Source organism: Myotis lucifugus, unplaced genomic scaffold (genome assembly GCF_000147115.1).
Source record: "Myotis lucifugus unplaced genomic scaffold, Myoluc2.0 scaffold_13, whole genome shotgun sequence".
NCBI lineage: Eukaryota > Metazoa > Chordata > Mammalia > Chiroptera > Vespertilionidae > Myotis > Myotis lucifugus.
In genome coordinates this window covers 13,894,364-13,920,887 of record NW_005871061.1, presented here as the reverse complement: position 1 = coordinate 13,920,887, position 26,524 = coordinate 13,894,364, and positions in this window count along the sequence as shown.

The window sequence follows — 26,524 nt, the reverse complement described above, 5'->3', positions numbered from 1 at the left end:
CCATTCAGAGCAGCAATGAGAAAAATAAATAAAGCTGGAGGAGAGTCTAAGGGAGCTTTGGGACAATATGAAACACAACAGCATTTGCATTATAGGGGTACCAGAAGGAGAAAAATCTGAGAAAAGAATAGAGAATCTGTTTGAAGAAATAATGGCAGAAAAATTGCCTAATCTGGTGAAGGAAAATGTCACTCAAGTTCAGGAAACACAGAGATTTCAAATGAAGATGAACCCTAAAAGACCCACACCTAGACACATATGAATTACAATGGCAAATATTCAAGACAAAGAAATAATCTTAAAGGCTGAAAGAGAGACAGAAATTTACCTACAAGAAAGCTTCCCTTATACTGTTAGCTGGCTGCCCAATAGAAACACTTCAGACCAGAATGGAATGGCATGAGTATACAAAGAAATGAAACTGAGGGACTGAACCCAAGACTACTCTATCCAGCAAGACTATCATTCAAGTATCAAAAGTGAAATAAAGAATTTGCAGACAAAAAAATGCTAAAAGAGTTTATTACCACCAAACCAGCACTGCAAGAAATTCTAAAGGAAATTTTATAAGAAGAAGAAATAGGTAGAAAGAGAAGAACACAGACATAAAGAGTAAGAATGACAATAAATAAGTACCTATCAATAATAACCTTAAAAGTAAATGGCTTAAATGTTCCAATCAAAAGACATAGGGCAGTTGAGTGTATAAGAAAACATGACTAATATAGTATATGCTGTCTATAAGAGACCCACCTCAGAACAAAGGACTCACACAGACTGAAAGTGAAGGGATGGGAAAAAATTTTCCAGGCAAATGGACTTTGAATAAAGAAAATTGCTCTCCATAATGTGGGTGGACCTCATCAAATCAGTTTTTGTCTTAAATATAGCAAAAGACTTTTCTTGAGCAAGAAAGTTTGCTAGCAGATGGCCTTACTCACTTGAAATAACACTTTGCATTATGGGCTGAATTATGACCCTTAAATTTCATATGATAAATTTCTAATTCCTACTACCTCAGAATTGGACTGTATTTGTTTTTTTGTTGTTTTATCTTTATTGTTGAGAGCATTACAAGATGTTCCCCATTTTCCCCCCATTGCCCCCTCCACCCAGTTCCTGCTCAACCACAGACCTTCACCACACTATTGTCTGTGTCCATGGGTTATGCATATATGCATATAAGTTCTTGGATTTTATTTGGAAGTAATTAAGACAAAAGAAGTTCCTAAGGTAAAATGGGTCCTAATCCAATATGACTGATTTCATTATAAGATGAGAAAATTTGGACACAGACAGAGGAATGTACATGTGAGGAAATAGGAAACAGTAATAAGGCAGCCATTTGAAAGTCAAAGAGAGAGGCCTCAGAAGAAACTAAACAAACTGAAACCTTGATATTGATTTATAATCTCTATAATTGTGAGAAAATCAATGTCTGTTGTTGAGCCATTCAATCTGGTATTGTTACTAGAGGCCCAATGCACGAAGATTCATGCAAGAATAGGCCTTTCTTCCCCTGGCTGCCGGCACTGGCTTCCCTCCAGCACCTGGGACCCAGGCCTTCACTCTGGCCAGCACCCTCCGCCTTCGCTCCAGGCCTGAGCCGCATTCCGCCTTTGTTCTGGCCCTGCCACCTTCCTATAGCTCCCTCCACTCCCTGACCCCCCCCATAGCAAGTATCCTGCCCTACCCCGGCCGCTCCATGCTTGCGCAGGCGTGCTGCCCAGAGGCCTGGAGTGGCAGGGGTGGGGCAGAATGCCTGAGTCGCAGCCTGGCCGCCACCATCTTTGTCACATCAATTTGCATATTCCATACTTATTGGCTGTGGGTGCCACCATATGTGTTGTGAAGTGATGGTCAATTTGCATATTCCCTCTTTATTAGATGGGATGGTGCCCTAGCAAAATAATGCACAGCATTGTTTGTATTTTTAATTTTTGCAGATTTAATGGTTGTGAAATTATATGTGATTTAGGCTTTTTATTTGAAATTATGTACATTCTTATTAACAAAGTTGAGTATCTTTTCAAATATTTATTGGCCATCTATATTTCTATTTATGTGGACAGTCTTATTGTGACTTTTTCATTGCTCTGTTAGGTTGCTTATATTTTCCTTATTGATTTTTTATTTTATTTTATTTATTTTTAAAATTTTATTTTATTGTTTAAAGTATTATACATATTAGTACATATATCTCCTTTTTCTCCCCCACTGACCTTCCCCCAGGCTCCCCTACTCCCTGTCGTATTCCCTCACCTCACATCCCCAGTGTCTTGTGTCCATTGGTTGTGCTTATATGCATGCATACAAGTCCTTCGGTTGATCTCTTTCCCAACCTCCCAACACTCCCCAAGCTTCCTGCTGTAATTTGACAGTCTATTCGATGCTTTACTGCCTCTGTATCTATCTTTTTGTTCATCAGGTTATAATGTTCTTTATTTTCCATAAATGAGTGAGATCATGTGGAATTTTTCTTTCATTGCCTGGCTTATTACACTTAGCATAATGCTCTCCAGTTCCATCCATGCTGCTGCAAATGGTAAGAATTCCTTCTTTTTTATAGCAGTGTAGTATTCCATTGTGTAGCTGTACCATAGTTTTCTAATCCACTAATCTGCTGGTGGGCATTTAGGCTGTTTCCAAGTCTTAGCTATTGTAAATTGTGCTGCTATGAACATAGGGGTGCATATATCCTTTCTGATTGGTGTTTCTAGTTTCTTGGGATATATTCCTAGAAGTGGGAACACTAGGTCAAATGCGAGTTCCATTTTTAGCTTTTTGAGGAAAATCCATACTGTTCTCTACAGTGGCTGCACCAATCTGCATTCCCACCAGCAGTGCACGAGGGTTCCTTTTTCTCCACATCCTCGACAGCACTTGTCGTTTGTTGATTTGTTGACGATAGCCATTCTGACAGGTGTGAGATGGTACCACATTGTTGTTTTGATTTGCATCTCTCAAATGATTAGAGACTTTGAACATGTTTTCATATGTCTTTTGGCCTTTCTTTTGTCTTCTTTCGAAAACTATCTATTTAGGTCCATTGCCCATTTTTTGGTTGGGTTGTTTATCTTCTTTTTGTTAAGTTGTATGAGTACCCTGTAAATGTTAAAGATTAAACATTTGCAAATATGTTCTCCCATGCAGTGGGCTTTCTTGTTATTTTGTTGATTGTTTATTTTGCTGTACAAAAGCTTTTTATTTTGATGTAGTCCCATTTGTTTATTTGCTCTTTAGTTTGCATTGCCCTAGGACAGTGATGGCGAACCTTTTGAGCTCGGCGTGTCAGCATTTTGAAAAACCCTAACTTAACTCTGGTGCCATGTCACATATAGAAATTTTTTGATATTTGCAACCATAGTAAAACAAAGATGTATATTTTTGATATTTATTTTATATATTTAAATGCCATTTAACAAAGAAAAATCAACCAAAAAAATGAGTTCGCGTGTCACCTCTGACACGCGTGTCATAGGTTCGCCATCACTGCCCTAGGAGCTGTATCGGTGAAGAAATTGTTTTGGCATATGTCTGAGATTTCGCTGCCTGTGGATTCCTCTAGTATTTTTATGGTTTCCTGTCTTATGTTTAAGTCCTTTATCCATTTTGAGTTCATTTTTGTGTATGGTGTAAGTTGGTGGTCTAGTTTCATTTTTTGCATGTATCTGTCCAATTTTCCCAACACCATTTATTGAAGAGACTGTCTTGACTCCATTGTATGTTCATGCCTCCTTTGTCAAATATTAATTGAGTGTAATAGTTTGAGCGATATCTGGGTTCTTTATTCTATTCCATTGGTTTATATGTCTGTTTTTTGGATTGTTTTTATTGTAGTTGATTTCCAGTTTTATGCCATTGTGATCTGAAAAGATGCTTGATATGATATCTATCTTCTTGAATTTGAAGAGACTTTGCCTGTGACCCAATATATGGTCTATCTTTGAAAATGACCCATGTGCACTTGAGAAGAATGTGTATTCCTTGGCTTTGGGGTGAAATGTTCTGAAGATGTCAATTAATTCCAACTGATCTAGTGAGTCATTTAGGATTGATGTTTCTTTGCTGATTTTTTGTTTAGAGGATTTGTCTAATGGTGATAGTGGGGTATTAAAGTCCACTACTATGTCTATATTGCTGTCAATCTCTCCCTTGATATCCTCCAGAAGTTTTTTTATGTATTTGGGTACTCCTGTATTGGGTGTGTATATGTTTACCAGAATTATTTTTTCTTGTTGGATTGATCCCTTTAGTATTATGAAGTGGCCTTCCTTATCTCTTTTTATGTCCTTCACTTTGAGATCTAATTTGTCAGATATAAGTATTGCTACCCCAGAATTTTTTTCATTTCCATTCAACTGAAAAATCCTTTTTCCATCCCTTCACCATCAGTCTGTGTGCATCTTTTTTTCTAAGGTGGGTTTCCTGTAGACAGCAGATATATGGGCCTTGTTTTCTTATCCACTCAGTTACCCTATGTCTTTTGATTAGAGCATTTAATCCATTTACACTTAAAGTTATTATTGATAGGTACTTTTTTATCACCATTTTTATTCTTTACCCCTGTGTTCCTTCTTCGTTTCTATTTCTTCTTTTTACAGCAGACCCTTTAGCATTTCTTGCATTGCTCCTTTGGTGGTAATTAACTCTCTTAGTCCTTTTTTGTCTGTGAAGCTCCTGATTTCACCCTCAATTTTGATTGATAGCCTTGCTGGGTGCAGTATTCTTGGATTCAGACCCTTCCTTTGCATGACTTTGTATATTTCATTCCATTCCCTTCTTGCCTGATATGTTTCTGTTGAGAAATCAGTCGCTAGTCTGATGGGGGATCCTTTGTAGGTAACTTTCTGTCTGCTTTTAGGATTCTTTGTCATTGATGTTGGCCAATTTAATTATAATATGCCTTGGCGTTGGTCTTTTGGGGTTCATTTTGTTTTGGACACTGTAAGCTTCTTGGATTTGTGTGAGTTTTTTCTTCCCTATATCAGGGACGTTTTCTGTCGTTATTTCTTCAAACAGGTTTTCTATACCAGCTCAGTTTCCTCTCCTTCTGGTGCCCCTATTATGTGGATGTTGTTTCGTTTTGTGTTGTCCCAAAGTTCTCTTAGGCTCTCCTACTACTTTTTATTTTTTTTTCTAGAAGCTGCTCTGCTTGGGTATTGTTTCCACCTTGTCTTCTAGCTCACTGATGTGGTCCTCTGCTTCTTCTAGTCTACTGTTGATGCTTTCTATTGAGTTCTTTATAGCAGCGATGTCATTTTTCATTTCTTTTTGGTTCTTCTTTATTTCTTCTTGGTTCTTACACATATTGTTGAATTTGTCTTCCACTCTTTTCATCCACCTTATGACCATTTCTCTGAATTCTTTCTCTGACAGGTTGCTTGCCTCCATTTCGTTTACTTCCTTTTCTGGTGTTGCCTGCGTTTCTTTCATATGCAGGCTGTTTCTTTGTCTCCCCATGATCTCTCTTCTCCAGGTGTCTGGTTATGTAGTTCTCTCTCTCCTGCATTTATTTGAAGGCACAAAATACAACACAACAAGGCACAATGCACAAGGCACTGAACACAAATGTATTCACAATACTACTAACTCCAAAAAAAGGTGACCACCAGATAAAATAAAATTAGGGCATAAGAAAGAAAGAACAAGTGAAAAAAATAAAAAGGGGGGGGAAAGGAGTGCAAAAATGAAATTGGGAAAGGGAAAAAAAAGTAAGAGAGAAAATAAAGAGAATAAAAAAGAAGAGGGGAAAAAACTATTTATATGGGGAGAAAACTCCAATAGAACAGCCACTAATCCCAACAAGTGCCAGCAAAAATACCTGGATATTAATGCAAACTACAAAAATCAACTAATATCAAGCGAGGGGAGGGAAAACAGAAGCAAAAAAACAAACAATAATGAAACAAAAAAAAAAACAAAAAGAAAAAGTGAAACAATCTCACAAACAAGCATAAAAAACAATATAATCAACAATCAAGCAAATAACAAAAGGACAGAGAGAAAAAAATTTGGATAGTGAAGAAAGTGAAGAGAGAGGTGTGTAAAGACTTAGAGCAGGGGATTGGAAATTAGATATATATGTAGGGTGAAATTTTAACAGAGGTAAAAAGACGGAATAGGGAAAATCTAAAGCAGGAATAGGGTAAGAGAAACAGGACAACAAAAGGGGAAAAGTGAGGAAGAGAGTGTTGGCATAAAGGTAAAGTTGAGATAGAGTAAAATGATGATAAAGGAAAGATGAAAATAGAATGTAGAACACTAGTCCAAAAATAAAATAAAGAGAAACTAAAATGAAAATTTTAAAAAAAGGTGCCCTAGACAGTTTGGCTCTGTAGATAGAGCATCAGCCTGTGGACTGAAAGGTCACAGGTTCGATTCCAGCCAAGGGCACATACCTGGGTTGTGAGCTAGATCCCCAGTGGGGGGCATGCAGGAGGCAGCCGATCAATGATTCTCTCTCATCATTGATGTTTCTGTCTCTCTCTCTCTCTTCCTTCCTGTCTGAAGTCAATAAAGAAATATATTTTAAAAAAAGGTAAAATGGTAGTAGTAATAATACTGATTAAAAATAAAAATGTAATAATTAAAAAGCTAAAATCAAGTGAGGGAAAAAGAAAAAAATTAGTTTCTTAAGTAAAAGATGAAAAAAATAAAAATGTGCAGTAGTGAAGGTCATTCACTTCCTCTACTGTTCTGTTTGGCACACCTGTTTCCTAGTCAGGACAGTATTGAAGTTCCCTGCGTTCCACTGCTCCTCAGTGTTGTAGGCCACAGTCCTGATTTTCTAGCAGGCAGTATTTCTTTGTTTCTTATGCTCCTTTATTTGTGTTAACACAAGAGTCAATTTTTGATTCAACCCCTGGGTAGCAGTGTTTCTGGATTGACCTCTGGGTCTATAGATCCTCTCTACCTAGTATTTAGATTTTGTTTTCCCTGTGGCACTTAATACTCGTTTGGGGGAATGGGCTGCCCCAGAGCTGGTTCTCTGGTCTTTATTCCCTGCTCTGATCCCCAGGTTCCACAAAAACAACTTTCCCCTGTAGTTTCTTAGAGTGTCCCCAATTGGGTGATCCTATGTATTGGGCTTAGTAATCAAAAGCAAGGTTTTAAAGAGGAGAGAGAGAGAGAGAGAGAGAGAGAGAGAAAGAGAGAGAGAGAGAGAGAAGAGCCAGAGTACGTGCAGGAACTCTGGCGCTGCGGAGCAAGTCTGTGCTGTCTTTTTTCTCCTTGGGTCTAAGCAGCTGGCACACTGTTAAAAATGTTTAGGCTGCCCTTTTGCGCCCAGTTCAGCAATGGGTTGCTTTTTAGGGTTCCCTTCTGTTAGCAGCCCTGTGGATCCCCTTCCACATTCGCGGATCATGCCAGCCCCAAAGGCTGTCGACTTTTCTGGGCGCAGACTTCCCTGGATCCTCCAGCTCCCGCAGTGCGCGTTTCTCTCTCCTGCCCAGACCACAGACCTCACCATACCCCAGGTGAAATCTGACCTTTCCGTAAGGGGTGTATTACTCCTCCGAATCCCCGTGCTCGCGCACTGCTTGGGGACCGGTGTTCCCAGGTTCGCAGCTGTTCCTTGCATGCCATTGTTGCAGATTCCCGGGATTTTCAGGCTTCTGACAACATCCACTCGCCTCTTCAAGATGGCGCGGTCTCCCTGTCAGAGCCCGTCGCTTTGGGAGGGATCCCAGCAGCAGTGGAGGCTGCCCTGTCAGGGGAACCCCGTCCTGTAATCCCCCACAGTCCCCTGGAGTATAGCTGTCCCTCAACTCACAAACGAACACTCCCTGTGTGACCACACACTCTCCCTTTGTTCCCTCACTCACGCACTATCTTGCAGTCTGCCTTCCCTTAGGCAGACATCTTCCTTCCTCCTTATTGATTTTTAAAAAAATTACCTTAAAATATATTTTGAAAACTAAACCTTTGTCAATTATGTGTATTACAAATATGCTGAAAGTCTTTTCACTTTATTTCTATTATAGTAGAACCTCGGTTCTCAAACTTAATTTATTCCAAAAGCTGTTCAAAAATGGAATCATTATTTCCCATTAGAAATAATGTAAATGGAATTATGCATTTTAGGCCCCCAAATGGTTTCCTCTATATAGTACATGTCTAATATGCTGTTTAATCTATAAACAAACACTTCAAAAACAAAAGGATACAAAACGTAAATGAAAATTTAATAAAATGGACATTAAATGTACAGTAAAAAAATGAAAATTAAATAATCAGCATCAATAAAAGCTACAAAATGTGAAAATATTCACAGCACAATTTCCTGAGATGTTAAAAACATGAGGTTTTGCAGTAAACTGACTCATACTCACACATTCTCTCCTTTGTTTATTGCCTGAGAGGCATGTGACTGACCATACACGTACCAACATGAAAGGGTTATTGGGTTGAGAAGCAAATTGAGATGGGCAACCTTTGATAACTGAGGCTTGACTATATTTATTGCTTCTTTTGTGTCATGTGTAAGACATCATTTGATACACATAGGATTATTTTTATTCTTTAAATCACAGTAAACTCACCAGTTGAGATTTTAAGTTGATAAAAATATTTTTAAAACATTTTTGTATTACTCAGTAATACTGAATATGTACATGCCTTATGACCCCAGAAATTAATTTCTACATATATACCTCAGATAGCACTTATACAGATACTCAAGAAAAATTTACAACTAAATGCCAAAAATAAAAGCTGAAAATAAACCTAAATAACTACCAATAATGGATAGTTCAAATAAAATGTAATATAGTGGAATGTTGTGCAACAATAAAAATGATTTAACTACAGCAATATACAACATGTGTGAACCTCAAAAATACTGAGTAACAGAATAAATTCATAGTATATATTAATACACTGTATTCTATTTTAAGTAATTACAGAAAAATAAAATTAAATAATATTTTAGGAAAATATGAGCATTTGTTCACAGCATAAAGGAAAAAAAGACAGAGTTAATATAAAATTAAGATAGTGGTTACTCCTAATCACAGAAAGAGGAATGCAGCTGTGGAAGGATTGCCAGGATGTTTCTAAGGTAATGGAAATATTCTATTTCTAAAGTTAGATGGTGGAATGCAGGTGTTCATGAATTTTATTCTATAAAATACACAGATAATCTATAGACTCTTTTGTATGCATTACACATGTCTTTATAAAAATGAGAAGTAAAAATGGATATACTAATGAAACTTTAAACAGATGTTAAGGACAGTGGAGTAGATAGAGGAAAACTGTAAATGAAGGAGGAAGAGAGAAAGAGAGAGAAAGGGAAATATCCTTAAGAGAGTTTATTCATATTTTGTGTACTAGAATGCATCTAAGGAAATAGAACATAACCTATCCAAATAAATATATAAAATAGCAGGAGAATTAAAGGATATATTGACTCTAGGAAAGTGTAGATCAAAATTAGAAAAGATGACAGAAGAAAAAGGAAGTCAAATTGCATATAATGGAAAATGGTTTCTCAAACTTAATTTAAAAATGGAATCATTTTTCCCATTAGAAATAATGTAAATTGAATTAATCCATTCCAGACCCCCAAAAGATTCCCTGTTTTAACATTTCTTATATACAGTACATGTTTAATGTGCTGTTTAATTTATAAATAAACACATATATTCTTACATTTATCAAACCAACCCCTTCTAGCCTTAAACAAAGTTTTCATATATCACTGCCTCAGAAATGCTATCACCAGCTAACTGTTTTTTGTTTATCCAATCAATAACAGTTTTTCTACCTATTCAATTGCCTGTGATTGTTTTGTGACAAGTTTCACACCATTAGTAACATTAGCACTCCTATGGCCTCCTTATGTTTTAAAATTTTGCTAATCTTTGATTTCCACAGCAACAAAACATTATCCTCTTTGTTTGTTGCCTGAGAAATGCTTTTTGTCATGCTGAAGTATCAGCATGAAAGAGGTTGTCAGGTTAAAAACTTAAGTTTTGATGGACAACCAAGACATTTTTTTCTGTGAACAACTTGGTTGAGAAAGGAATTGTTTGAAATGGGAGACTTTCTGGAACTTAGGTTTGACTATAATTATGAAAAAGCTTGAGGACAGACAATACTATAAAATTCTATTCAAAATAGCTAGCAATTAAACAGAAAAATATAATAAAACCAAGTCAGTAGTGTAGGGGAAATGTTTTAGAAAGTTCAGGCTTTGGAAAAAATAGACAAAAAATTGGCAACTAAATAATTGATGAGTATGGAAATGTTTTAAAAATATATTTTATTTTTTATTGATTTCAGAGAGAGAGAGAGAGAGAGAGAGAGAGAGACATCAATGACAAGAGATAACCATTGATAAGCTGCCTCCTGCACACCCCCTACTGGGGATCGACCATGCAACTCAGGCATGTGCCCTTGACTGGAATCAAACCCTCTCTGCAGGCTGAGGCTCTATCTACTGAGCCAAACCAGATAGGGCTGGGAATTTTTTAATATAACCAATTAGATAAGAATAAAAACTCAAAAATATATTAAAATATTTATAAGGTAAATATTACCCTTATGTATTAGACATAATGTATGTACTTGCCCAAATTTGCCCAATGTCACTTGTCTTTTGAGCCTGAACCAATCCACCATAGCCATTATCCTTTCTCCCAAGACATTTGGCTGTTTAAACTTCCCCCAGGATGATGGTTTGGTTTTAGCACAATTATAAATATGCTTGCTATAGTGAGGACTATAATAGTTTTGGTGCCTAGGCCTCACCTGATAAGCCATGTTGAGTTTGATTCATCCCACCTCTTTTGGAATCAGATTAAGCTTGATCTGATATGTCCTGAGCAAACATCTGTTTTGTTTTGTATAGCTATGGCCATTTAAAAAATACATCACCTTGTCTTTTTATTTTTCCTTCTCAGTCAGACTTTTATTCTCTCACTGTTGCTTACATAATATTTTACACTTTTTCCACCAATAATGTGCTAGGACTTAAGCTTTTCCTCAGCCTCTTTTTTCTAAGGAACCCAGACTAAGAAAACCTTTTCTGAAATAATGGAGAAAGTTAATTTTCTTCTCAAAAGAGGATTCCAAATTGCAGGAATAATTAATAGAGAATGGTGAATACCAAATAAATTTATGTCCTAGTGAACTTACTGTTATTTAAGGAGAAAAAATAAGGTTATTAGGATAAACAGCAGTTGGGAGTCCCTGTCACAGACACCATCCTGGACTGCTCAGCATGGCAAAAACCAGTGGGATCCTAAACACCTGCAGCTGATACCTATAGGGCCGGCTCCATGGGGGAAGGGACTACAGCTCATAACAGGAACAATCAAGGTGTGAGGCTCAAAGAAGACCCAGCCTCTGGGATCAGGAGTGCCTGACCACTGGACTACTAGGAGATTCAAACTCTCAGAACTCAATCATGTTGCCCCAAGTCAGAAAAGGGCAGTGACTCACATTCACCTGCACTAGAGAAGTTCCCCGAAGGCCCAGCATAAACACACCAAGGGACCAGATTCAACATCAGAGCAAAATCCAGTGAGCCTCACAAATAGAAGACCCATATCATCTGTATAAACATCTGGCATGACGACATTGGGGTTGAACATCATGGGCAGCAAGTCGGATGAGAGTTCCCTCCCACAAATAGGACATCAACAATCAAGTCCTGATTACAATAGGAGAACCCAAACAATGCACACAGGGGGCATTCCTAGAGCATCCAGCTCAGGTGAACAAAAAGACTACACCAATGGACCTCTCAAGATACTTTCTGCATAAGGCCATCTCACAAAGATTGGGAGGCATAGTAGTTCAATCTAATACATAGAAGCAAATACAAAAAGGCAGCTAAAATAGGGAGACAAAGAAGCAACCACAAAGTGAAAGAAAAGAAGGAATCTCAACCCCCCCCAAAAAAAAAATGAGATGGAGGCAAGTAACCAATCAGACATAGAGTTCAAAGCAATGGTTATAAAGATGCTTAAGGAACTTAGTGTAAATTACAATAGCATGTAAAGGAAAATAGAGGCCATGAAAAAGAATCAAACAGAAATGAGGAATGATATATCTGACATTGAGAACACACTGGAAGGTATTAGAAATAGGTTGGATGAAGCAGAGGATTGAATCAGTGATTTGAAAGACAATCCTATATAATAAAAGCCCAGTGACCAAATGGCAGAACCACCAAAACGACCAGTTGACCAGTCGCTATGACCCACACTGACCACCAGGGGGCAGACGCTCAATGCAGGAGCTGCCCCCTGGGGATCAGTATGCTCCCACACTGGGAGCGCCACTCAGCTGACCCGGATGAGTGTGCTCCTACAGCGAGTCAATGCCCACAGGCCACACCCCCCACCAGTGCACGAATCACAGCACTAAAAGCTGGCAGTTCTAAGCACCATCCTTGTGGTGGGCAAAGGCAGCATAGTCTCCACAGAATCTCAGATAATCCCAGAACCTGCCTCTCAGGGTTGATCTAAGAGTTCTATTCATAGCTTTAACCCCTAGAGTGCCCGGGAGCGCTTTGCGCTCCTCCTGTCTTTTGCCAAAAGTGCCGGGAGCGCTATCACGCTCCTCCTGCAGTGTCACTATTAGATGCTAGTAGTTCACTCTTTATTGACAGATGGCACCTAAGTGCAGATTACTTATGATGCTGAATGTTTGTAGTTCTAAAATTGACCACTGGCATTTATCTGCCTAATTTTTTACAGGTACTACGATTTTATGAAGTTTACTCAGATTTTGTAGCCCCAAAGCTTCGAAATAGCGTCCAGTTCTAAGTCTGCTTTTATTAGTGATGATGATATTGCTAAATATGTCAATTCTTGCTGGAAGATGACGATTTTGTGGAAGATATTGTGGAAGATTTTTGAATATGTAACTTCATTTACTTGCAATTCATAATTTTTTCCTAAACTGCTGTAAAATCAGCAAAAATGCCTTGGCAATTTTAGCATAGTTCCTAGGATATTGGTTGGCACTCAAAGGGTTAAGAATGGAATGAGATCATCAGCTTTTAAGTAGTTGAGGGAAAAGACACACTGCTCCTTTTTCACTCTCTTTCTCCCACCTTCTTGTGAGAAAATGAACACCTGGCTCCCACGCCCCGCCCTGAGCACTGTGCCAAGAGCTCACAGGCACTCTGCTTCAAGTGAGTCTGCCTTCCAATGGCCTTTATACCTAGTGCCACTTCCTGAGCATCTTACTCAATCCTTATCACTGACTGAGCACCCATCATGTCCCAGGTGATGCCTGGGTGTTGCAGAGCAGTAGGGAGCCAGCCACATTGTCCTACAAAGTGTTTGTTCTTCCAGGAGAGGACTGGGGTGCAGGGAGGAAACAGCCTCAGACAGATGTGAGGTGCAGCCGTTAGAGGGCACAAGCACCATGAAAACATGGGAATGAAGCCACATAGGGGCTCCACCAGGGAGAGGCAAAGGGAGGCTCACTGAGGGAAAGTGGACTGATGGAGGAGAGCCAGGCAGATGCCTGGAGATGGGCATCAGGCAGAGGGGACAGCCCACAGAGAGGCAGCAGGATGAGCAAGAGGCCAAGTAGAAGGGGGTAGAGGCTGGGTTGGGTGGCACATCCTGTGGGATCAAGGGCCCGTGAGAACCTGGCGTCCCCGTGAGAACCTGGCGTCCCCTGAGTGCAGGGGGAGGCGCTGGGGCTGTAGGTGAGGACCAGCTGGGCTGACTTAGTGGGAAGAGACCCGCTGGCTTCTGTGTCAGGAGCAGACTGAGGGGGAATAGGAAGCAGGGAGGCAGCAGGAGGCGTCAGCACCCTCCCCAAGGGCGATGCGGAGACAGTGGAAACTGGCAGCCGAGGTGGCAGCTTTGGGGTGTGCTGGAGGGAAGCCAGAGCATGAGGAACAATGTGGGGAGGGAGGGGTGAGGAGGACCCATGCTTGGCTAGGCCCCTGGGAAGGCAGGATCTTTGGCAGCTGAGGTAGGGGGCCTGGGGTCAGATCCCATCCATTTTGAGGGTCTGACTGTAAAACCCAGACCTTAGTTTGAGATTCACATGAGGGATGTGGAATGATCATGACTAGCCTCCCACCCTGATGTCCAGGCAGTGGGTCATTCCCATGTCGCTGCCCTGATCCCTCCATGTCCCCCCTCCCCCAGCTTTCTTCAGCGATGAAAAGTACTTATCAGAAACAAGCAAATGGTTTTGGTACAAAAAGCAACAAAACAGAATGTACAGTATTATGGAAATCAAATGTTGAAAACTAGGAAAAAGAAGCCCCCTTGTGGACACAGATCAGCTGTGCCCGGAACCAGGTCATGCATGACACAAAGGCTTAGGGCCCAATGCAAAGGGCTTTCCCAGATGGTCTGACTCCAATCCCTGACTCCAGTTTCCAGGACAAAGAGGATCCCACACCACAGAACAGAACTGCTGGCTGAGATCAGCCCAACCAACTGAACCACCTGGTCAGGCCAGAAAATTTAATTACATATTCAACTAGCTAATAAACTGAGGGATAACTTATCTTATTAGTGTACTAGAGGCCCGATGCCCAAAATTCCTACATGGGTAGGGTCTCTAGGCCTGGCTGGCAATCAGGGCCAATCTGTGAGGTGACTGGTGGGGCGATCAGGGGGCACTCGCTGGCACCTGGCTTGGTCAGCCTGGGGCCACCTGCTCACCAGCCCCACCCCTGTGCCACTGCTGGTCGCCTCCCTCTGTGGGAGGCGACCAGCAAGGCTATTGGGGGGGCCACTCCTGGCACCCACCTTGGCTGGCCTAGGGCCTGAGGGCTGGGGGCAGCTCCTGCATTGAGCGTCTGCTCCCTGGTGGTTAGTGCACGTCATACCAACCAGTCAGTCATTCCACTGGTCATTCTGCCGTTTGGTCAATTTGCATATTAGGCTTTTATTATATAGGACTAGAGGCCCAGTGCACAAAGTTTGTGCACAGGATGGGGGGGGCGGTCCCTCAGCCCAGCCTGCACCCTCTCCAATCCGGAACTCCTCAGGGGGTGTCCAATTGCTGGTTTAGGCCCGATCCCTGCAGTTGGTCATTTATCTCGCAATCCGGGACCACTGGCTCCTAACTGCTCACCTGCCTGCCTGCCTGATCACCCCTAACCACCCCTGCCTGCCGACCTGATTCCCCTAACTGCTCCCCTGCTGGCCTGATCACCCCTAACCTCTGCCTGCTGGCCTGATCACCCCCTAACTGCTCTCCCCTGCCAACCTGATCGCCTCTAACTGCCTCTGCTTTGGCCCCTGCTACCGTGGCTTTGTCCGGAAGATGTCCAGTGTAATTAGCATATTACCCTTTTATTAGTATAGATGATAGTTCTTCTGTAAAAGGGTTTAAAATGCTGATCTACAGGGTTGTTTAGCTATTCAAGTTATGACTGGAGGAAGGCAGAAAGAAGCTATGAAAACTGGTGAATCTCAGCTTGGCATTGCAAGTAGACTAACAAATAGCATGTCTATAATCAGATCTGATGAATCAAGGCTAGATATGATTGACATGTGCTGGAGATTAGTGTTATTTCTCCAGAGAGACATAATCTGTTGATGAGATACCCCTGATACATAGACACTAGAGTAATATTGATATGGAGGAAAAAGGGAGAAGGTATCACACTAAGTATATAAAGCTTGTGTAAAATATTAAGTATCCAAGCAAATTTTGAACATTTAAATTTTGAAGTAAAAAGCACATCTGTACTCTACCTCTCCTTTTCTATGTCAGGACTTCTTTGTGAGCAATTGTAGATTGCAAATTTGTGCTGGATTTATAGGCTTTATATCACATAAAACATGTATGCAGTAATTTGCAGAGATCTTTAAATCATTGAAGTTAGACCTAAGAATAATTGGAGATTTAAACTTGACTTTCAATTGTATAGAAGAGAAAAAATATACAAAAGCATGACACATGACAACTTACCCCTTTTCTAATTTTGTTCCAGAAACTCCAGAGTAATGAGTGAAGGAAAAAGGCATGCCATTATTTTTCTGTAACATTTTTATTGAAAAACATATTGAAAAATGTGTGAATCACAACAGTACAGTTCAATGAATTAAGCAAACACACCAACAAGCCAAAAATATACCATATTACCAATATCCCAGAAACTCCTTCATACACCTTTCCAATCTATCTTCTATTTCTCTTCTACAAATATAATCATAAAATTAATTTTAAATCATAAATTAATTTTGTCTATTCTTATAATTATACTAGAGGCCTGGTGCACGAATTCATGCACGGGTGGGTTCTCTTGGCCTGGCCGGCTATCAAGGTTTATGGGGGGCCAGCCGGGGGGGAGGGACCATAAGAAGTTGGCCTGCCGACCGCCTCCCCCCTGATTGGGGCCCAGAGGGAGGGCCTGCAGGAGGTTGGCTGACCAGCCCCTCCATTGGGGCCGATCAAGGGTGCCAGTTAGGCGGGGGGTGAGAGCGCGGGATGTTGGCTGTGGGAGTGCACTGACCACCAGGGAGTAGTATCTGCATTGAGAATCTGCTCCTGGTGGTCAGTGCATGTCATAGCAACTGGTTGACCAGTTATTCTGGTCATTCTGGTTGTTCGGTTGTAACAGTTTCTTAGGCTTTTATATAGTATTTAGATAAAGCCATATGGCATATATATTTAACATGGGACTTTTTTTTCCTCTCTTAGTGTTCCCCAAAAGTCTCTTCCCCAGTACTCCAAATGAAACTATGGTTCTTCCTCTTGTAAAATGGACCCAAAATACAAAAGAATACTTGAAATTATAGCGGCCATGCTTGGGCTCTTTTGAGGCTCCAAAACATGCCTTTTTGAATGTTAAAATTGAACCTTACAGATTAAAAACAAGCAGGGAGAATAGGTGCATATTTTAATTGGTATTTAGAAGCATCTAAGCAACTGTCTTTAGATTAACCAAGAAAATTTTTAAATTAGAAAAGAGTCATGACTCTATTCCTACCATGTTTCCTTTTCAATCCTCTTGTTATGCCTCCTTCTCTTGCAACTTCTCTTTCCTCATCTCTTCCTTTCTATTCTTCCCTTGCTGAACTTCCTTTATATCCCCAAGAAAACTGAACTTCCTCCTCACTATCCTGCAAAGCTTTTACCTCAAGCCCCTGTTTCTATGTTCCCTTTTACATACCAAGCACTGATGACCACTATACCCTCTGGACAAAAGCTAAATTAACTGTGATAAACATTTTACTAAGGTTTCCAAAGAGCCCTACTGATTAACAGAAAATTAATTAATTAATTAATTAATTAATATATTTATCCTTACTCAAGGATGTTTATTGATTTTTAGAGAGAGAGGAAGGGAGAGAGAGAGAAAGAGTGAGGGAGAGAAAAACATTGATTGGTTGCCTCTCCTGAACATGCCCTAACTGGGGATGGATCCTGAAACTTTTTGGGTGTCTGGATGACACTCCAACCAACTGAACCACCTGGTCAGGCCAGAAAATTTAATTTTATCATCCAGACTTACCATCCTGGTTCTTTAGCCTGTATTAATTAATGTACCTCTTAACCAGTGAAGGCCAAGCCCAACACCAGGTGACTCAGATCAAATGGAGTAGCCCTATGGAAAATATTAACAGAGTCCTTCCAGGAGACATGGACTTTGTACTTCAACTTGCATAAAGAATGAATGATGAAGCCCTAACTGGTTTGGCTCAGTGGATAGAGTGTTGGCCTGCAGACAGAAGGGTCCCGGGTTTGATTCTGGTCAAGGGCATGTACCTTGGTTGTGGGCACATCCCCAGTGGGGGGAGTACAGGAGGCAGCTGATCGATGTTTCTCTCTCATCGATGTTTCTAACTCTGTATCCTTCTCTCTTCTTCTCTGTAAAAAATCAATAAAATATATTTTTAAAAAAAGAATGCATGATGCCATTGCACAATCTTCCCTAAATCAATTGATTGGAGCAAAATTAAGGCTTACACAAAAAAACCCTGATGAACTTATTCATGAATGCTATCATAGTCCTCAGGTTATTTTTAAAGAAAACTCCAGGCTTCTTTTAAATGTAGACTCAAGTAAAGCTGCCTTCAATTCTATGTTTTTAAGTGATGTGAACCATGACCTCTCCCTTCTTATTAAAAGAGACATAGAAGCATAGAACAGACTGTGGGATCTCACAGGAAAGGCAGGGGAGGGTGGGTGGGTTTTTGAGTGGTAGGTAATCAACCAAAGAACTTGTATGCATATATGTATAACCCATGGGCACAGACAATAGGGTGCTAAAGGCCTGGGCTGGGAGGGGGTGGCCGGCTGGAGAGGGTCAATGGGGGGAAAAACGGGACATATGTAATACTTGCAACAATAAAGAATTATTTTAAAAAAAAGAAAAAAAAACCTGGGATGAACTAAAAAATATCTTTCACCCTTGATTTAATCAACCTAGCTGACCAATTAGGCCATACAATAGATGGTACATCTAAAAATAAGGCAACAAACCTAGCTGGTGTGGCTCAGTGGTTGAGCATTGACCCATGAGCCAAGAGGTCATGGTTCAATTCTGGTCAGCACATATACCCGGGTTTCAGGCTCCATCCCCAGTAGGGGGCCTGCAGGATGCAGCCAAATAATGATTCTCTCTCATCATTGATGCTTCTATCTCTTTCTCCTTCTCCCTTCTTCTCTCTGAAATAAATAAAAACATATTTTTAAAAATAAATAAAAATAAGACAACTAAAATTATGAATTTACGACTCCAGCAATTGTCTTCCATTTCCAATAAGACATGGCAACCTAAATTCATATCAACTGATAATTCTAAGGACGGTTGTCATTTTTGCAAGAAGTCTAATCACTGGAAGGAATGTCCTAACTTAAAATATTCAACGCAGCCCTCAATAGTTAAGCCCTTAGCACTGAGGTTGCTGTGAGGATAAACAAGGATTTATCCCTCTCCCCCAATCTTCTTAACTATTTAGGACAAACCTCCATCATGATCAGAAACGAGGTCCTTACTAATTTAATTGACACTGGGCAACTCTTTTTAAGTTTAATCCCACCAACTCAAATAACCCCTTCCCCAACGTACTGAAAATATTCAAATGATGGGTGTCTCTAACAAACCCCTAATGGACTATAAGTCTCTGCCCTTTTCAGGAAACCCATTCTTTTGTGTTAGTTCACTTAAATCTTAGTCATTTTCTAGGGAGAGATTTTTTTTAAATACCATGCTGATATATCTCTTTTTCTCAAAAGGGAAAAAAAAAATATTGAGATTAATTCAGCCCTCAGTTCAGCCAGCAACACTAAAGACTCCTTAAACCACCTTTTTGCCCTTAAAAACAACCAATAAGGAACTTGAGAGTTCAGCCCTCTTAGAACAAATTTCTGAGGCACTTTGAACAAAATCTACAATAGATAGCAGTGGGATTCATTCAGTTCCCCCGAGAAAAACTCAGGTTAATCCTATCAAGCTTCTCTTTAATATTAGACAGTATTCTTTAAATCTCAAAGCCCTGGAAGGAATCAGACCAATTATAATAGAATATAGAGCTCAAGGTAGGCCTTTTAATTCCCTGTGCTAGTCCCTGGAATTCACCCATTTTCTTTGTAAAGAATCCTCATGGACAAGGAGGTTTGTATAGTACCTCAGGACCATCTACACTAATAAAAGAAAAGCATGCAAATTGTTGTCACTCCGCTACGCCCACCAGCCAACCAGAGTGACTATGAAAATTAACCCAACACAGATGGCTGTTAATTTGCATATGCAGGCACAGAGCGAAGACTGAAGGCTCGAGCCAGAGTGAAGACTGAAGACTGAAGACTGAAGAGGCTTGACTTTTCCGCTGTGGCTGGACCAAAGGCCTGGGTCCCAGGTGCTGGAGGAAAACCAGCGCTAGCAGCCAGGGGAAGGAAGAACTATTGCATGAATCTCTTCATGCAATGGGCCTCTAGTCCTATCTAATAAAAGGGTAATATGCAAATTACCCATCACTCTGTCACAAAGATAGTGGTGCTCATAGCCACAATATGGCGGCACCCAGTATTCTCAGCTCCACCATAGTCCCCCAGTCCCAGCAGCGGCTGCTGAGAGTGGGCATGCACATGAGTGGCCTGGCAGAATGCTTGTTTTATTACCTCGCACAGCTCGGGCTGGCCCCCTGGAGCTGGAGCAGACACGGACAGGGACGGGGGGGCCGGCCCACAGCCTCCGCGGCTGAGCGCAGGCCCAGAGAGGAGACTGAGGGCTCACCTCCAGCAGAAGCAGCATGGCTCCCTCCCACCTCCCACAGAATGAATGCGGGTCCCTCCCGCCTCCTGCAGCAGCGGTGCGGCTCCCTTCTGGCTCCCATGGGTGCCAGCAGCTTGCTTCTGCCTCCCACTGAAGCCACACAGCTCCTGTGGAAGCAGCGTAGCTCCTGGTGGTGCACTGCGGTTCCCGCCAGCTCCCACAAAAGCGGCGGGTGGCCTACTGTGCATGACATGGTGTGATTGGATAATAGTAAATAATATTGTCATGCTCCAACATCCCATTGTTTCTAATCACTGTCTCTACAGAGAGTTAATTCTTTACTGTTATTGATCTTTACATTACTTTCTTTAGCATACTAATAAATCTAGCAATCCAGGTTTTATTTTCCTTTACTTGGGAAGGGCAACAACTAACTTGGACTCTTATGCCTCAAAGTTATAAGGAAAAGGCCTTATTTCTCACAAGTCTTAAAGGCAGATGCAACAGATGCAGTCTTTCTAAATGGATCTACTCTTTTGCAATGCCTTGATGACCTTCTCCTCTGCTCTCCTTCCAAGGAACCATGTGAACAAAAGTGTTCACCTTCTCAAACTACTAGTAAGAAAAGGCTGCAAGGTGTCTAAAGAAAAACTCCAGAACCAAGTCAGACACTTAATAAGGGACTTCTCCTGGACCCTGAAACTCTTTAGATCATTTAAAAATTTTCTAAGCGAGAGACCAAGATGGCGGCATAGGTAAACACCGGAGATTGCTGCCGCAAACAACCACTTCAAAAATACAGCTAAAAGACGGAACGGACATCACCCAGAACCACAGGAAGGCTGGCTGAGGAGAGACCCTTCAACTAGAAGGAAAGAGAACAGCATACCGAGGCTCAGAGGAGGCGCAGTGTGGAAAATACAAAGGTGCGGAGGTGTGTGCCCAAAGCGGGCTGGTGGCTGAGGGCGCGGTTGTTGTTTTCAATCAGGAGGGAGTCTCAGACTCTGAGCTCCAGATCCGGGCGAGTCTCTAGGGACTCAGACTCAAATGGGAGAGGCGGGATTGTCTGGCATCAGTTGGAACCTGAGGGCAGCTTTCTCTCCGAGGTTTGCAGCGGTTGCTGGGGTTCTGAGAAGCAGAGCCTCTGGGAACGGGACTGAAAGCAGCCATAACTGCTCCCTCCACCTGCCCTGTTGATCCCGTGCAACCCGCCCGGCCCAAGCCCTGCGCAGAGCCATTTGCCGGATAGCCTCAGGCAAAGGCTAGATTAGCACCACTCCAGAGGACAGAAGTTTTCCCACTGCAGATACAGGTGATTCTCACAACCAGTCGGCCTGGTGGTCAAATCCCTCTAGTATTAACTACAACAATCAAGGCTTAACTAGAACAAGACTGCGCACAAAGACCACAAGGGGGTGCACCAAGAAAGCATAAAAAATGCGGAGACAAAAAGACATGACAGAAATGGAGAATATAGAGCTAAAAAACGCAATTTTGAGGGCTTGCAATAATGTGCTAGAAGCTGCCAATAAACTTGATGAGAGCCTCACGAAATCTAATGAGACCCTCAATGCTGTGATAAAGAACCAACTAGAAATTAAGCATACACTGACTGAAATAAAGAATATTATACAGACACCCAATAGCAGACCAGAGGAGCGCAAGAATCAAGTCAAAGATTTGAAATTCGAAGAAGCAAAAAACACCCAACCGGAAAAGAAAAATGAAAAAAGAATCCGAAAATACGAAGACAGTGTAAGGAGCTCTGGGACAGCTTCAAGCGTACAAACATCAGAATTATAGGGGTGCCAGAAGATGAGAGACAGCAAGATATTGAAAACCTATTTGAAGAAATAATGGCAGAAAACTTCCCCCACCTGGTGAAAGAAATGGACTTACAGGTCCAAGAAGCGCAGAGAACCCCAAACAAAAGGAATCCAAAGAGGACCACACCAAGACACATCATCATTAAAATGCCAAGAGCAAAAGACAAAGAGAGAATCTTAGGAGCAGCAAGAGAAAGAGACTCAATTACCTACAAGGGAATACCCATACGACTGTCAGCTGATTTCTCAACAGAAACTTTGCAGGCCAGAAGGGAGTGGCAAGAAATATTCAAAGTGATGAATACCAAGAACCTACAACCAAGATTACTTTATCCAGCAAAGCTATCATTCAGAATTGAAGGTCAGATAAAGAGCTTCACAGATAAGGAAAAGCTAAAAGAGTTCATCACCACTAAACCAGTATTATACGAAATGCTGAACAGTATCCTTTAAGAAGCGGAAGAAGAAAAAGGTAAAGATACAAATTATGAACAACAAACATGTATCTATCAACAAGTGAATCTAAAAATCAAGTGAATAAATAATCTGATGTACAGAATGAACTGGTGATTATAATGAATCAGGGACATAGAAAGGGAATGGACTGACTATTCTTGGGGGGGAAAGGGGAGTGGGAGATGTGGGAAGAGACTGGACAAAAATCGTGCACCTATGGATGAGGACAGTGGGTGGGGAGTGAGGGCGGAGGGTGCGGCGGGAACTGGGAGGAGGGGAGTTATGGGGGGGGGAAGAGGAACAAATGTAATCTGAACAATAAAGATTTAATTAAAAAAAAAAAGAAATAAGCCAGTCAGAGAAAAAAATTTTTTTCTAAGCCACAAACCAAAAGGCAATTGGAGAGTTCCTAGGTGTTGAAGGAATTACATATTAAACTTCTCCCTGACAGCCCCTTCTCTATATACTTTATTTAAACCTAACAAATCTGACTTCATTGATTGGGAAGAAACAGGCCACATGGATTTTTGCAACTAAAAGAATGGCTTTTTAGCCTATCCTCTTTAGGGCATCCTAACTATGAAGTCCCATAATCAGACCCTAAATTTTAACTGAAGAAAAAAATATATGTATATGCAGACAGTAGGTATGTCTTTGAGGTTGTTCATAATTTTGGTATCTATGGAAATAAAGAGGGCTTCTAACATCTGGAGGGACCAAAATTAAATTAAACTTTTGTTAATGAATTACTAAATTCAATAAAACTTCCACCCATCCTGGAAATTTTTAAGGTCCCTGGACACTGTAAACTAGATTCAGAAAAAGCTAAAAGGAATAATTGGTCTGATTAAGCAGCAAAAACAATTGCCTTAAATTCTACTTAAACTAAATGTGTTATTACAAACCTTGAGTATTTTTTCAAAGAAAGATCTCAATAAGATTATCAAAGACTAGTAGCCCGGTACATGAAATTTGTAAACTGGGTTTAGGGGGGGAGGAAAGGGGCCCCTCAGTCTGGCCTTCACCCTCTCCAATCTGAGACCCCTCAGGGAATGTCCAACTACCTGTTTGTGCCCACACTTTTAACAGATAACAGCTCCATTGTTGTTTCTTACTTATGCTTAAAACCATTGGAATTAGTAGGTATTCAAAGTGTGTATACATTTTGGGGGGAAACCCTGTATATCTCTAGTCAGCGGTGAAAGAAACCAACAGCAGATTTGGAACCCCCAGACAGGGAACCTCGCTCACTCCCCACATGTCTCCCCACTTCACTTTCCACCTTCATGGGCAGCAGGAGAATCAACGTTTTCTCTCATTAATTCGGAAAAGCACGTCCTGTCACCCGCTGCCCCGCAGGAGTGCACTAGGCCCCAAGCAAGCGAGGCTCAGTCAGGGCAGCCTTCACTCATGGGTGCTGGAACCCAAAGTGCACATTCCTTCTCTACAGTCGCCCCGACTATCCCACTGTTTCACTGAAAGGTCGGAATTCCTCTCTGCCTCTGGGTTCTTGATCTTGAACACTGACGAAAGGCGCCTCAGAGAGGGCCGCCCGCACCCACCAGGTGTGTCTGTCTGCACCTGCTCCTGCCTCAGCACCTGCATTAACCCCCCCAGAGGTGATCTCGTAGCTGCACTGGCCTCCGTGGGAACAGGGCATCACCACTCCGCCCTCTCACTGTCATCTCACAGGCGCCCACTCTCAGCACCCAGAACACCCAGACACTCTCCAAAGGACTTGAGCACATCAGAGGGATGTGTGCACATCCTGTGGGGGTGTTAGGCATGTCGGGTTGATGGAAGTGCAGTGGAGAGGCGGGGGGAACTTGTGCACGCCTTGGTTTGCAACTGTTGCAGGCGCGGGAGGGTGACAGTGTGCTGGGGGATGTTAGCATGCCAGGGGGGATGTGCACACCGGAGGCCTCTGGCTTTGCAGATCCACAAACCCCCGTGGTGCGGCCAGGAGGACGTCAGTCTGGCCCGCCACAGTGGCTGTCCCTGCGATCCTGCACCTTCTGGGCCAGCAGGCGGATCTTGCACAGCCACTCCTGGGCGCTGATGGCCTGCAGGCACTACTTCAGCTCAACCTGCAGGCTCCACTTGGCGCTCTCACAGCTGTCACCACCGCCATGTGGGGAGTACAGGCCACCCTCTGCTGGCCTGCCTCCCCTGTCCAGAGGCTCTCTGCACTGCTCACCTGCCCAGAGTGACTGGGGCTGGGCAGAAGCCAGGCGTCCTGCCCTGCCCAACCCTGGCCGATTCGCCCCTGTGCGAGCTGCCGCCCCGCCGGGAAGGGTCACGGATCCGGGTCCCAGGACCTCGGACAGTTTCAAGCACTGCCTCCCACCCGGCAGGGTCACAGATCCGTGCCTTGGTCCCGTGGACAGCCTCAAGCACTGCTCCCCACTCAGCAGGGTCACAGATCCGGGTACTGGACCACGCACAGCCTTTCCCAGCTGCCGCCTGCCTTCAGTATGCAAATTAGCCGCCATCTTGTTGCTTCAGGGTGGGGGTCCCCACTGGGGTGCCAGTGTGGGTGAGGGGATGATGGCTGTTTTCAGGCTGGCCGGCAACTGAGGCTCCCAACCTCTCCTTTTTTTCTTTTTTTTTTTTATTCTGAGATTTATTTACCTTCTATGGCTGTCACTGGAGCTGAGAGCCAGTTTTAGCTCTGAGGCTTGGCTCCAGCTATGAGACCTCCGCTACTGAAAGCAGGGATCTGGGTTTGTTTGGGTTCTATAATTGTAACACTGTTGCGATCCTGCTGGCTGAAGCCCGGCTGGCTGAAAGCAGGTTTCTGGGGTTTTGTTTACCTTCTATATTTGCAACAATGTTTCTTAGAGTTGCAGCTCAGAGGCCAGCAGCAGCAGGCGGGGAACCTTGGCTTCCCCCGTCACTGGAGCAAGCAAGCCTCCTGTTCACTTCAGGTGCTTGGCTGCCCACCGCCATCTTGGTTGGCAGTTAATTTGCATATCTCCCTGATTAGCCAATGGGAAGCGTTTGGGGCCAAGGTCAATTTGCATCTTTTCTCTTTTATTAGATAGGACTAGAGGCCAATCAGGGTAGGGCCGATTGGGGGGGGTGGGGCACCGCCCCCCTGTCACACTCAAGGCAGGGTCGATGGGGAGGTTGCGGCGCCACCCCCTGTCACGCACAGAGCAGGGCCGATCAGGGGGTTGGGAAGCTGCCCCCTGTCACTCACAGAGCAGGGCCAATCAGGGGGTTGGGGCGCTGCCCCCTGTCACACACAGAGCAGGGCGGATCAGGGGGTTGGGGAACCACCACTGTCACACTCAGGGCAGGGCTGATGGGGGGAGGGGTTGGGGCGCCGCACCCTGTCACACACAGAGCAGGGCCGATCAGGGGCTTGGGGAGCTCCCCCCTATCAGGCACAGAGCAGGGCTGATCAGGGGGTTGGGGCGCCTTCCCCTGTCATGAACAGAGCAGGGCGGATAGGGAGGTTGTGGCCCCGCCCCCTGTCACACACAGAGCTGCAGGGTGATCAGGGGGTTTGGGCACTGCCCCCTGTCACGCTGATCCCGGTGCCGGGAGGCCTCACTGCTCTGCTGATCCCGGTGCTGGGAGGCATATTACCCTTTTACTATATAGGATAGAGGCCTAGTGCACGGGTGGGGGCTGGCTGGTTTGCCCTGAAGGGTGTCCTGGATCAGGGTGGGGGTCCCCACTGGGGTGCCTGGCCAGCCTGGATGAGGGGATGATGGCTGTTTGCAGCTGATCACATGCCCTTCACGGTGGGGGTCCCCACTGGGGTACCTGGCCAGTCTGGCTGATGGGCTGAGGGCCATTTTCAGGCTGGCGGGTGACTGAAGCTCCCAACTGCTCCTTTTTTTCTTTTTTTTTTTTTCTATTCTGGGCCAGCTTTAGCTCTGAGGCCTTGCTGCTGAAAGCAGGTTTCTGGACTTTACCTTCTGTATTTGATACAATGTTGCAGTCTGGCTGGCTGAAGCCCGGCTGACTGAAAGCCAGTTTCTAGGGTTTTGTTTAGCTTCTATATTTGCAACATAGTTGCTTAGAGTTGCAGCTGAGAGGCCGGCAAGTCAGGCGGGGAACGTTGGAGTTC